Source organism: Pleurodeles waltl, chromosome 7, assembly GCF_031143425.1.
Source record: "Pleurodeles waltl isolate 20211129_DDA chromosome 7, aPleWal1.hap1.20221129, whole genome shotgun sequence".
NCBI lineage: Eukaryota > Metazoa > Chordata > Amphibia > Caudata > Salamandridae > Pleurodeles > Pleurodeles waltl.
The window spans coordinates 61,449,359-61,462,236 of NC_090446.1; positions in this window are offsets into that span (position 1 = coordinate 61,449,359).

The window sequence follows — 12,878 nt, forward strand, 5'->3', positions numbered from 1 at the left end:
TGCTGTTGACGTATTAGAAGAAAAGGAGAGTGACTGGAAAACCTACTGGTGGTAAGTAGGGGAAAGGGGGGGGGGGTAGCCTGTAGTCCCACTTGAATATTTTTTTACTCTAAAGATTTCACCACAGCGAAAGCGCTGCACAGGCGAAACCTAAAAAGGCTGCTGTGCCTTTTTTTTTCATGTTGCAAATGAAATTATCACAAATTATGGCCTTCATTATGAACTCGGTGGGAAATCCCGCCGAGTTCTGAGCTGGCGGTCTAAACACAGATTGCCAGCCTGTCGAGGACCTCGCTGGCCCAATAAACAACATTCAGCTGGGCTGGCAGGCGGAAACAGTGTTTCCGCCAGCCGGCCCAGTGGAATGCTGGCCCTGGACATTGCAGACAGTTCGACATGGAGCCGTCGGCAATTTAGCTGTGCGGGGGGTGCAGCAGCAACCATCGAGCATACCACTGCCCGTAAATCGGGCAGTGACATGTGCGACGGGGCTGTGCACGGGGGCCCCTGCACTGCCCATGCCAAGTACATATACATATATATTAGTAAGATTTCTTAAAGCAAAGCAAGATGGTAGCGTTGCGGTGGAGAAGGTTGCCGCAACAAGGAGCCCTCTCCCTTAATGGCCTGCGAAGGCCAGTAAGCAGACTGGGTCCGGTTTAGGTGCCACAACACAGGTGTCCTGTGCAACTACATTTTGCAACGCTCAGGAGTAAGTGGGCAGCAGTTTTTCTATTGACTAGCTGAAGGGATCTTACTAATTAGCTACACTAGGTAGGTCAACATGCTGAATCAGCTGGAGACGGCCCCAGAAAGGGGTGATGCGACCCAGGCTGTGATGCAGGGCAAGGACAGTGCAGCTGAATGAGGACAGCCCAGCAAGGGTGACGCGACCCAGGCCACACTGACAGAGATGAACCACAGCATACATCACAGAGAGCCACCAAGTGGCAACGCAACTTGTCTGTTGGATGGTGGATTTAAGCAACATGCTGCAACCAGAAGATAGTGAGGAGATAATAAGGGCAGCAAGAGAAGCAGCTACCACCCTTAACAGAGAGTGGCTGCCGGCCTGGTTCTGAGGTGCGCAGGGCGATCGTCGCACCTCAGAGGATCCTAGCGACAGTGGCGAGAGCTGGGGGGCTCATCGGAGGCCATCAAGAAGGAATCAAGGAGACAGAGGAGCCCAAAAAGCATTGCTGTGTCACCAGGAAAGATGGTAAAAAAGCGGAGAAGAGGAGAGGCAATGGGGCAAGCCAAAGGCATAGCAGACGGAGCACCCAGCCCCAGCAAGAAGCCGCAGCTCGATGATGGTGAGGAGATCAGCATAATGGTGCAAGCTTGTCTGAAATCTTTTGCGCCACTGCTGTTCGTTAATACTGGGAGAGACAAGTTTGCTGGGGGGGTGACAATGTAGGGGCAAGCAATGCATGCGTACCGCCTCAGGCAATAGCCACAGCGAGCACAGCCAAGGATCCCCCTCACATGAGCGCCACTCAGACAGTACCCACTGCGGCATGGGGCAACAAATTGGGGTGCTGCACCCAAGGTCAATACAGGGAGAGCTTAGCAACAGAGGCCTACAAGAGGGGCACACTGGGTCACCCAAACATGGTAATGAGACCCACAGGGTTTGCAAGCTTAATACCACTGGCAGTAAAAGAGCGCATCTGGAGCAAAGAATTTACAGATATTTTTTCCCTACTGGAGATCCAAATGGAGGGCCCAGATCTCGCCACGTGTGACAACAAGAAGGAGAGAAAGGACTCAGGTAAGGGAAGAAAGAAACTGGCTGAACACCTTAAGAATATTGGCCTGCATGTTTGTTGAAAAATGTCTTCATTGCGCAAAAGATTTGTGGCTATATGAAACAAAGATCCATGAGGCTTTCATGCAATTCGCAGGTGATGCATCGCTAGATTACGATAAGAGTTTCCGGATAAGGATGCAAGCATCCCGCTGACATGGAGTGGGATGAGTAAGATGTGTCCAGTTACATGCTTAAGATGATGGTAGCTAGGGAAGCCAGACCCGGGTCTGGGAAGTAGGATCAGCCTTTTCGGAAGGGCCAGTTCAAAGGGTATCAAGACAAACAGAAGTTCTTTTTTAAGCAGAGGCACTTTCAGGGTTGGAAAGGAGGGCCTGCTGGGAAGGGTTTCTCTGCCATGTGCTACAAGTATGACAAGGAGTGCGCCTGGGGCCCATTGTGCAAATTCAGACACCTGTGCTCTCCATGCGAGGGGGTCACCCAGCGGTCGACCGCAAAAGAAATAGAGGGGACAAAGACAAAGAAAGGAGAGATAAGGCTAGGAAGAAATAGCTGGGTTAAGCAGGGCTCAAGCCTAGCTTTGGGGAGTTTTCAGCTAGCCCACTCTCCCATTGACACTTATAGGTTAAGACAGCTAGCTAACGATTAAGATAATGAAACAGATGCATGTTTGTTGTGCGAGGGGTTTGAGAGAGGTTTCAGGATACCAATGGTAAGACGGGTCAGGTCAGGGGGTACCAAGAACCTACGCTCGGCCTTACAATACCCAGACATTGTACATTAGAAAATTGGAAAGGAGAGGAAGTTGGGCAGGGTAGAAGGCCCATTAGCCATGTGCAAGACGGAGAATGTAGTAGTCTCTCCCCTGGGAGTGGTACCCAGGAAAGAACATGGCCAATGTAGATTAATTCACCACCTTTCATTCCCTGTAGGGGATTCTGATAACGATGCTATCAGCCCAGATGAATGCACGGACAGCTACGCGTCAGTGGACGACGCAGCTGAACTGGTGCGCACCGCAGGTCCAGGCGCTCTGATGGCAAAGACAGACATCGAATCTGCTTTCAGACTTTTACCCTAATAGCTACCACCTCCTGCATTTTCAATTTAATGAGGAGACCTACTTTGACCAAACCCTGCCCATGGGGTGCTCCATATCCTGCGCCTACTTTGAAATGTTTTCCACCTTTTTGAAGTGGACCCTTCACAAGAGACAACCCCAAGGTGGCAAATTGCACTATTTGTTTGTAGATAAGCCAAACAGTGATGATTGCACAAACCTTCTGCGGGCCTTCCAGAAACTGGCACTGAACTAGGGGTTCCATTGATGACGGATAAAACAGTGGGTCCCGCCACCAAGTTTGTGTTTCTAAGGAGAAAGGTGGACTCATTGGCTGACACCTCACTGATATGAGAGTACAAGGTGCAGAACATAGGGCATAAAATCTGGGAGTTGGCAAAAAAGCAGAAAGCCACCCTGGGCGAGTTGCAGGAGCTAATTGGCAAGTAAAGCTTTGCCGCAATGGTTATCCCAGTAGGGCGAGTCTTTGCGAGAAAGGCTAACGCAGCTGACCAGGGGTCTGAAGATAAAACGCCACCATGTCAGACTGAGTGCAGGGCAAGACAGGATCTAAAGACTTGGCTAACCTTCCTAACACACTTCAATGTGGTTCTCATATGGAGGGAAGGTTGGGTATCTAACAAGGAGATGGCCCTGTACCCAGATGCTGCAGGCAGCTGGGGCTTTGGGGCTACCCTAGGGAAGTGGTGTGCGAAGAGGTGGCCCCAGGAATGGTCCAAGGCAGGGGTAATGAGGAACATAGCATTTTTTGAGGTTTTTTTGGAGCACCCGGCTATGTAATGTGAAGCTGACCATCTGGTCAGACAACCAGGAGGTGGTACACGCCATTAATACATGGGCAGCCAGCTGCACAAGGGTGCTGAGGCTGTTGAGGAGATTAGTGCACCTGCAATTAACAAACAATTTGGAGTTGCGTGCTAAGCATGTGCTGGGGATCAATAATGCTCAGGCGGATCTCATTTCCAGATGGAGAAGTTCGGGGAGTTGGCACTCGCAGCAGAGAAGAGCATGACAACTTTCCCGGAGGAACTTTGGTCGCTTGCGGGGGTGCCCTGTCGCAGCTAGTACAGCGTGCTTTGGCTCCCAAGACCCCCAATAGGTATACAGCTTACCAGAAGATATTTCGAGAGGTGACAGGGCTGACATAGTTCGGGAACAGTTTGGACACTGCACAAGCAGCAGAACAACTGATTTCTTCGACCAGAAGAAATCCAGAGCATAGGCCCAAGAACATCTGGCAGCAGTAGCAGAATTCGGAAAGATGTAATCTTTCAGGAACAGTCTGGACACTACACAAGCAGCAGAACACTTGGTCAAGTGGGCATTCGACCAGAGGAAATCCAGAGCATAGGCCCAAGCACATCTGGCAGCAGTAGCACACATCACAAAGCTGGCCACCGGAGAGGACCCTACATCCTCTTATTACCTAAAAACAGCAATCAAAAGCTGGTGCCACCTCGAGGGGCAAAACTTAGACAAGAGGAGGCCCATTGAGTGCAGCACCCTGACTGTAGTATGAAAGGATGCATCAGAGGTCATGTTATTTAGGGCAGCTTTCACATTGGCCTTTTTCGGGGCCTTCTTAGTGAGCAAATTGATGGCTTCTGCAAAGCAGGAGGTTGGGGGATCCTGTTTGCAGGCTCAGGCTGTTCAACTTGGTGCGGAGAGTATGGAGGTGACACACAGAGGTCCAAAACAGATCAGCAAGGGAGAGGAGTTCTGGTGAGGCTCACTAGGCTATCAATTAGAGAAGTGTGCCCAGAACCCTGGATGAAGGAATACTAGGCATTCCGCCGGCCAAGAGAGGGTCTACTGTACAACCACAGGAATGGGGACTGTCTTAGCAGATTCCAGTTCAAGGCAGTGTTGAGGATGGCTCTCGTAAATGCGGGGCTGCCCACAGCCAACTTCGGTAGTCACTCATTCTGCATTGGGGCAGAGACTACAGCGGCCAGGTGGGGCTGGCACAGGACGGTGTCAAAGGAGTAGAAAGGTGGTGCTCAGCAGCCTACAAGCGTTGCGTGAGGCTGTCACAAGGAGGTAAAGCCTAGCAAACGCAACCACCCCCCCTTCAAAAAAAATAAATAAATAAGGAAACCACGGGGAGACTTGCCCACCAAACTTATCACTGTTTATTTTGGGAGGTTTACAGAGAAGGACGGTGTTGATGGTAGGACTCTCTTTCATATGGAGACCCGTAGGCTGCTGGACCAGGAGGGGGAGGGGCACCCGGAGGCCCAGACTCACCAGCACTGTCATAAGATGGGCAGCAATACTGGAGATGCGATGGGACCAGCTGGAGGACATATTGGGCAGACTGCGCCGACATTACCCGGGGGGAGCCAAATGTGTTGATAGTACACCTAGGGGGGAACAAGCTGGCACAGCTGGGTATAAAAGAGCTACTGGAATACATCTGGGGGCCTGATTATCGCAGCCAGGCTAGTCGGCAGCGCCAACCTACTATAATCTGAGATTTCACACAGGCTGACATGGAGGAGGGCCCACTCCACCGCTGTCTCTGAAAGACCCAGAAAGAAACTCAATGTGGGCAGTGGCAAAATTTTGTAGCGCAAACAGTTGGGACGCCATCATGCATGGCCTGATCAACTTGAGATGCCCAGACTATTTCACATAGGATGGGGTCCACCTAACCAACGTGGGACTGGAAGTATTCTGGTCCAACCTCTGGGCAGCCCTGGCTCTAGCCTGGTGTCAATGATGAAACTCAGTCTGGGGGCGGGGGAGCTGCCAGAGGATGTAAGCCCACAGTCAGTGTGGCGGTAGAAGAGACAGATGAACGAGCTTAAGGAGTTGTGTAAGCCCACCGTGGGGTGGCAGACCAGGCACTCATGTTGGGATAGGTGTAAGGCGGTATGGGAGAAAAAAAGGGGCATGACACATCACTCGCAGCCCAGTCCTCCAGTTGGCAGAGCACAACAGACAATACAAGGTAGCGAGTTGGTCCAATTGTAATGATTTGGTGCAATACCACTCCTCACAGCACAAACAGTGAAGCTCCAGTTCGACGACACAATCCTCAGCAAATAAACACCGGACTGAGACAGGCGATGAGTTGACCTTTAATCATCATAAAAGTGTCTAGGCAGTTGATTGACAGCTTAATGACATGATGGAATGATTTATGATTTGGTTTGTGGTCATTTGTCTGATGTAATTGATTTATGGCCTAATAGACCTGCCAGTATGATGTTGGTTTGATTTAGGACAGTGTGTCAGTACGTTACACCTGCAGATGGGCCACAGGGCTTGTGGATTGTGTAATAAATGTAATAATGCAGTGGCTAAGTTCTTCCACAACTAACAAGTTTAAAATTGTGCATTTTTGAGTGGGAGGGGGCAGGTGAAATGTTTATGGCAGTGGCCAGCACCCAGAGGGTGCTTAAGGGGCCTGTGCATTAAACAGTGCCAAGGCCCAGCAACCATGCCCCGAGGGACAAAGGGACAAAATGGCAGGGGGGAGGGGAAACCCCCCTCTTCTGGAAAGGGGGTGGGAAGAGTAAGGCAGAGGCACCAAAACTGCAGAAGAGCATGAACAGCCGGCCAATCGGAGACCATGCATTTTTTAAATGGTGGCCGCAGGTCACGTTACCAGTAAGTGGGGGCAAGCAAGGGGCACAGCCACTGTACGGGCAAAGGCAGCACCGAAGTCTGAGTCACACCCACACACACCCAACAAATGAGGGATAGTGGAAGCAACAAGATGCATAAGACAGTGAAAGAGACAAGAGACAATTGAGCGGTGGTAGAAGAGACAGACGAGCAAGCTTAAGGAGTTGTGTAAGGCCACCATGGGGTGGCATGCTGGGCACTTATCTTGGGATGCCTCAAGGCTGGGTAAGGCTGTCAGAGAGGAAAAAGGGGGCATGTCACAGCACTTGCAGCCCAGCCCGCCGGTCAGCAGAGCACAACAGACATTACAAGGTAGCGAGTTGGGCCTAAAGTAATGATTTGGTGCAATACCCTTCCTTACGGCACAAACAGAGAAGCTCCAGCTCGAGGACTAAATCATCAGCAAGTAAACGTCGGACTGAGACAGGCAATGAGTTGACTATTAATGATCATACAAGTGTCTAGGCAGTTGATTGACAGCTTAATGACATGTTGGAATGACTTATGTTTTGATTTATGATCATGTATCTGATGTAGTTGATTTATGGCCTAATGGACCTGTCAGTATGATGTCGGTTTGATTTATGACCATGTGGCAGTAAGTTATACCTGCAGAGGGGCCACAGGGCTTCTTGTATGTGTAATAAATGTAATAAAGCTGCAGCCAAGTTCTTCCACAACTAACGAGTTTAAAACTGTGCATTTTTACTGGGTGTGGCCACGTGCAATTTTTATGCGTGAAACTCAAAGTCGATGCAAAAACTCCAACCACCTTCGAAACTGTGCTTTTATTGGCAGCACTTATCGGGAAAAGGTCATTCTCTGTGTTTTTGTTTCCATTCCACCCTGAATTTTGACACACATTATCTCGGAAAAGTATCAGTTGAACTCTAGACACAGACAAAATGTTGAATTATATATATATATATATATATATATATATATATATATATATATAATATTCTAAAAGTCGTGCATAGAACAATATCTCATAGCGCTCAGAGGTGTCCACCTAAGGGTTGTGATATTAAAAGCCTGACAGGAAATGATGCACTCAAATATTTTCTCAGACAATTTTGTCACAAGTAATCAATTTTATGGTGTATTGTCTTGCTTACGTTGGATGCAAAGAATACTAGTAGTCTTCCTGTTCTGACCATGCCTGTCTTAAAAGCAGAATGTTGCACACAGGAGCAGTATAAACAGGAAACACATCTGCTTATATGGAGTGAAAGAAAAAGTACCTCAGAAGCGCAATGCTTGTGGAAGGACACTCGCTGCCATCCACTCATCGCAAACCAGAAAGGGTACATTGTTTAAGCTCCAAGGAACAGGCGAAGCCCTTTAAGCATAGAAACGAAGAAAGGACGTGCAGCCAGATGATGCTAGAGGCTGATGCTGACAATTAGAAGTAAAAAAGGAGAATGACTGGGAAAGCCTACCAATGGTAAGTAGTGGGAAGATGGGGGGCGGGCTGTAGGCCTCCTTTAATATGTTTTTTTCGAACACAAAAGATTTTGCCATGGCGCAAGTGATGTGCAGGAGATATCTAAACAGCAAGGAACCCAGAGAAAGAGACACCCACCGAGAAGATGAGAGGTTGGGGAGAAGAGTGGAGGGAAAGAGAGAGCTTTGGATGCAGTGAAGAACAGATCAGAGACAGTGCAAGACAACACAGGAGAGGAAGGAGAAGGTTGTGCGCTCACATGGAGTACAGAATAAGAAATGAAAGAAAGATGATTTAGACCCATGATGTCAGCAGGACAAAATATTTATAGGTCCAAAAAGGCACACAATACCATAGTAGTCCCTAGCACTAAAGGGAACTACCTGTGTGTGGATATGCTCCTTGTGAAAGGGAAACATGTTGTAACTAACGGTGAAGTCAGAGGTGAAAGAAAATGTTAATGACTCCTCAGTTGACTAATGGATGAAATCTGGCTGGAAACCCTAATAAATATTATTCACATAATTTTAATAACATCAAAGGTCAAATTAACACCTAACCTAAGAAAGTCAATGTGTTTGGGGTTCTTGCCTCTTGCCTTTGCTAATGATTTTTTGTAATGTTTTTGTAAATCTTTATTTCAAATAGATCAAGGAGATGAGAAGGTTGAAAAGAAGAGAGGCTTGCAAAATGGAGATCCTTACAATGAAAGACAGAGATGGTTGAATAGAGAGATAGATGGATAGATAGATAGATAGATAGATAGATAGATAGATAGATAGATAGATAGATAGATAGATAGATAGATAGATAGATAGATAGATAGATACATTTGCAACTGGGTTCTGCCCTTTCAGAATGCTCAGATTTCTTGCTTTTTGGATTCCCTGGTTTTGGACTTTTTACTGTGGGTGAATGGATTGTGCATGTTTACCCCCAGTGGCCACCTTTTAAGATATGACCACTGTGACGCAGCAAGGGTAAGGGGCTCTTGGCCATGTGCAGCCCGGTAACTGCACACAGGTAGTCAGGCACTGAGTGGACACTGCAGGATTACATTTTGACTGGGTAGGCCTGTAGTGTACACTCATATGGAAAGTCACTGTGATTTACTGTTTTGTCTGTAGTGACACTTTATTATACACATAGGAGGAAAACTAGCTTAGAGTACAGTTTTGCTTAACCTTAGCCTACAAAGTTTAGTGACATATCGAAATGAGGTGGAACCTGTGCGAAAAATTCAAATCCACAAGTTCCAAGAGGATATCTGCACAACTTATGGGTCAGGCAGAACTGTCATAATTCTCTGGCTCTGCTCAGGATCAGAGCCCAGGATTTTGTCACCCTATTGTGGCAAGATAACTAAATTTCACTGAAGCTGCAGGAAAAAAGCCCCATCTCCCCGCACACACACACAAAATTAGTAATTAACAGTGCTTCTCTAAGCTCCTGAGGAGGAAAGGATAGGCATAAAGCATCTGCATCTCTTCAAACCTGTCACAGTGTACCAGGGTTGAGGACAGCCTAAGCTCACTAAACATAGTAGAAAGCTGAGACAACTGGAACAAACACAGGAGGGGAATCGTCTTTTAATTTTTGGTGGGAAAGGTCCTGGCAGTGATGTCAAAGAGGGGCTGAGACCCTAGAAGCAGATGCGACCAGTGAGTCCTAGATGATGCGATCTAGAACTGTCCCAGCACGCAGTGCAGAAGGGTTGGGGCAGGGGTGGAGAGGTGATGTGAAACCATAGGATTGGCGAGGGATGCATGGCTTCTTGAGCCTTCCACCCTTCCTTTAAAAACTCTTGCAGAAGGTGGAGACTCTCTTGGTTGGTGTTTTTGTGCTCTTTTCTGCTGGATCCTGGGAGTTCGACAGCTTTGAGGAACTGGGAGGAGTAACTCCCTGATACTCAAAACGGATTAAGGGCTCTGCCTCAGTTGACCTCAGGACCAGTGGACCCCCAAAGGCCAGTGAGGCTGGCCCCTCTACAACCCCTCAGCAGCAGTTGGGGGAAAGCCTTGGACTTTTGCATGCAAAAATAAGAAGGAAGGCTGGCACTGTGCGGCGCACATACCAGCACCCTATACATTACACCGGTTTGGAGGTGAGGAGGTGTGCTGAAACTGAGCTCGCCATCTGGAGTAAGATGAGCCCAAGATCGTTCGAATCGTCCCAACAGGGTTTGAGTTATGGCATTTGTAGCAGGTGACCTTTCACCTTTAGCAACTACTGGCACACAAAAGGCTCCACTGCATCTCCATTAATTACCCCAGGGGTTGGCCAGGGCCTAGTGCAAATTAAATTGTATTCAAGGAGGTGGCGTGCATGGGGCTGTAGTGAATCCTAGTTTGTTTTAATGGGATAGCAGGAGTTAGCTGAGCCTTTGGCTTGCAGACTCGTGCCCCCTTCACCTAGTGACTTTTAACCTACTTAGCTTGTTCTGTCTTAATCCATTTAATTATTTAATTCTAAGATGGCTGCCTTGTTTATAGTTAGCCAACTTGTTATGATTTGCATGATCAGTGCCACCGCGCTAAGGCGTCAAGATCAAGCTACAAAGACAAACAAACTGTAGGTGTTCACATTTAGGGACTTTCCCTCTTCATGCTTTCGAGGGAATTGTTTATATTAATTGCCGTCCCCAAGCATGCCTGCTATCTATTGTTTGGGAGAACACCTTCGTCAGGGGTCCATGTAGACTGGTAAAAAAATACACCACACTTTAGACAGATAATCAGAGGGATTCCAACCAGAGGGCATCGCCACCATCGCTGATATCGACTCTGCACATCATCTTGATGTTGACTCAGTCTTCGTGTCCCTACAGAGTCTCAGATAGAGACCTCATTCCAAGGTAATGAGGGTTGGGGGCTCCTCTCATGGACATGGCATTGGCAGATTAGGTTTAACATACCCAGCTCTTCTTTAGGTAGGAGGTTAGGCCTATCATGATAGGGTATTAGGACATATTACACACTTTATGTCTTTTCATGTTATTGCAAGATGGTGGGGGTCTTTGGTAATAATGACTCTTGTCTTTAAATTCTGTCTCTTGCACTGTTCATTATCCTAATCATTGCAACCCATACAACTTATCGCAGATTGCAGTTGTGTTAAATAAAAACTATTGAAACCTTACTCCATCTTCGTTTTTGCCTGTGTTTGGTTAAGACATGATATATCTGTGAAAAAGGGGTAATCTCCGTTTAACCACAACACTCCCTCAGATGTCATACTCTTGAGCCCATGCGTAAAGGCTGACACAAATCACCTTTTACTATTTGGGTTTCGGTGAGGTGCTGCTAGTGAGCCAGAAAGTTTAGGACAACAGTTGTGACTTGTTGTAGGATAGGCATATTCACCTACAAACATAAGTACTGTCATCCTTAAACCAGCAGTCTTGCCTAGAGCAAGAGTCCACACTACGACATGGCACCACCAATGATGGTGTTTAGGCACTAATTTACGGACACCTTGACTATCACTGTCTCACAGACTACAGGTACCCTAAGTACCATTATACAGAGACGTCTGTGGTCTTTTGGAAGATCCTCCTCAGCTGAAAAGGTAACACCTAATTAGGATGTAGGTTGTTCGAGCTCAAATTCATAAAAGGATCTTACTCCCCATTTGGTGTTCCATTTCTCTGACCAGTTTTACAGATATGGCTGACGCCATAGACATTCCTGAGAATGCTAGACAAGCATTGACTTTACACCTACTAGCACATGGCGTTTTAGATGAGGACGGGATGTTACTCTTATAGTAGAAGCTAATGAATCCTACCAAACAGAAACATTTTACTGTTGGGTCACCTTTCCAGAGGTGAACCAAAGATCATATGTGTTCCAGACTATGCACAGCGTATCAAGCCACTTTATGACTTGATAATGCCAAACTTTTCTATCAGACACTGGACAGTTGAACACACGCATCCTTAGGGAATTGCAACAGTACATACTAGAAGCTAACACACTTGCACACATGTGACAATACAACAAATTTGGTCATCAGAATAGTTGCTGGAGCCATTGGATTTACTTATGTCACCTTCAGTGAAGGCAACACGGTCCCCATAGCATATAAATCGCATTTATACTCAAATGCAGAACAACGTTTTGCACCTACAGAAAAGATTGACTGCAGTTCAAATGGCTGTCATAAAGGAGAGGCCACTTGCCCAAAGGAAACGCATTACTGTTGTTACCCCGGTGCCGGCCCTAGAGGCTGTCACCAAAGCAAGCCTTCCCTACGCTAAAGTATTACATCCACATTGGATACAATGGGCAACCTCCCTGACTGCCACTGATGTTGAATACATCTTTGATCCAAAACTTCAGACACAAGAGTTTCTCCAGTACGAACAGGAGTACCCCGCTCCTCTAGATATCTTGCCACTTGACAGATATCATACTGTCATCTACACTGATAGTTCATCACAACCAGCTGTAGGTACCAAACATCAATACTCAGCCGCTTGCGCAGCCGTGAGCGGAGTGATGGAGGATGGAGGCTGGAGTCTTCCACCCTCACAACACCTACACGCAGACCCTAGGGGACTGCACAGCTCAGTTGGCTGAACTTAAAGCCCTTATTTTAGCGCTAGAACACACAGAGCCAGGAAGGCTGACTTTAATAGTCTGCGACTCATACTACTGCGTCCAGTCATACAATGATTACCTTAATCATTGGAAACTGAACAGGTTTAGAGATTCCAAAGGGAACACCTTAAAACACAAAACATTGCGGGGGAGGGTGGTTGATCTTAAGGATAAGCTACTGTGTGTCCATATAGTACATACATTGGGCCACCAACGTGTAGGAGTACACATTACCGGCAACACTTTGGCTGATGAAGCAGCCAAATCTGCAGTAGCTATGGCTTCTGTGGCTGCAGTGACTCGTTCACAAACGAGATTGGATAATGAAATACTGACTGCCATGAAAGC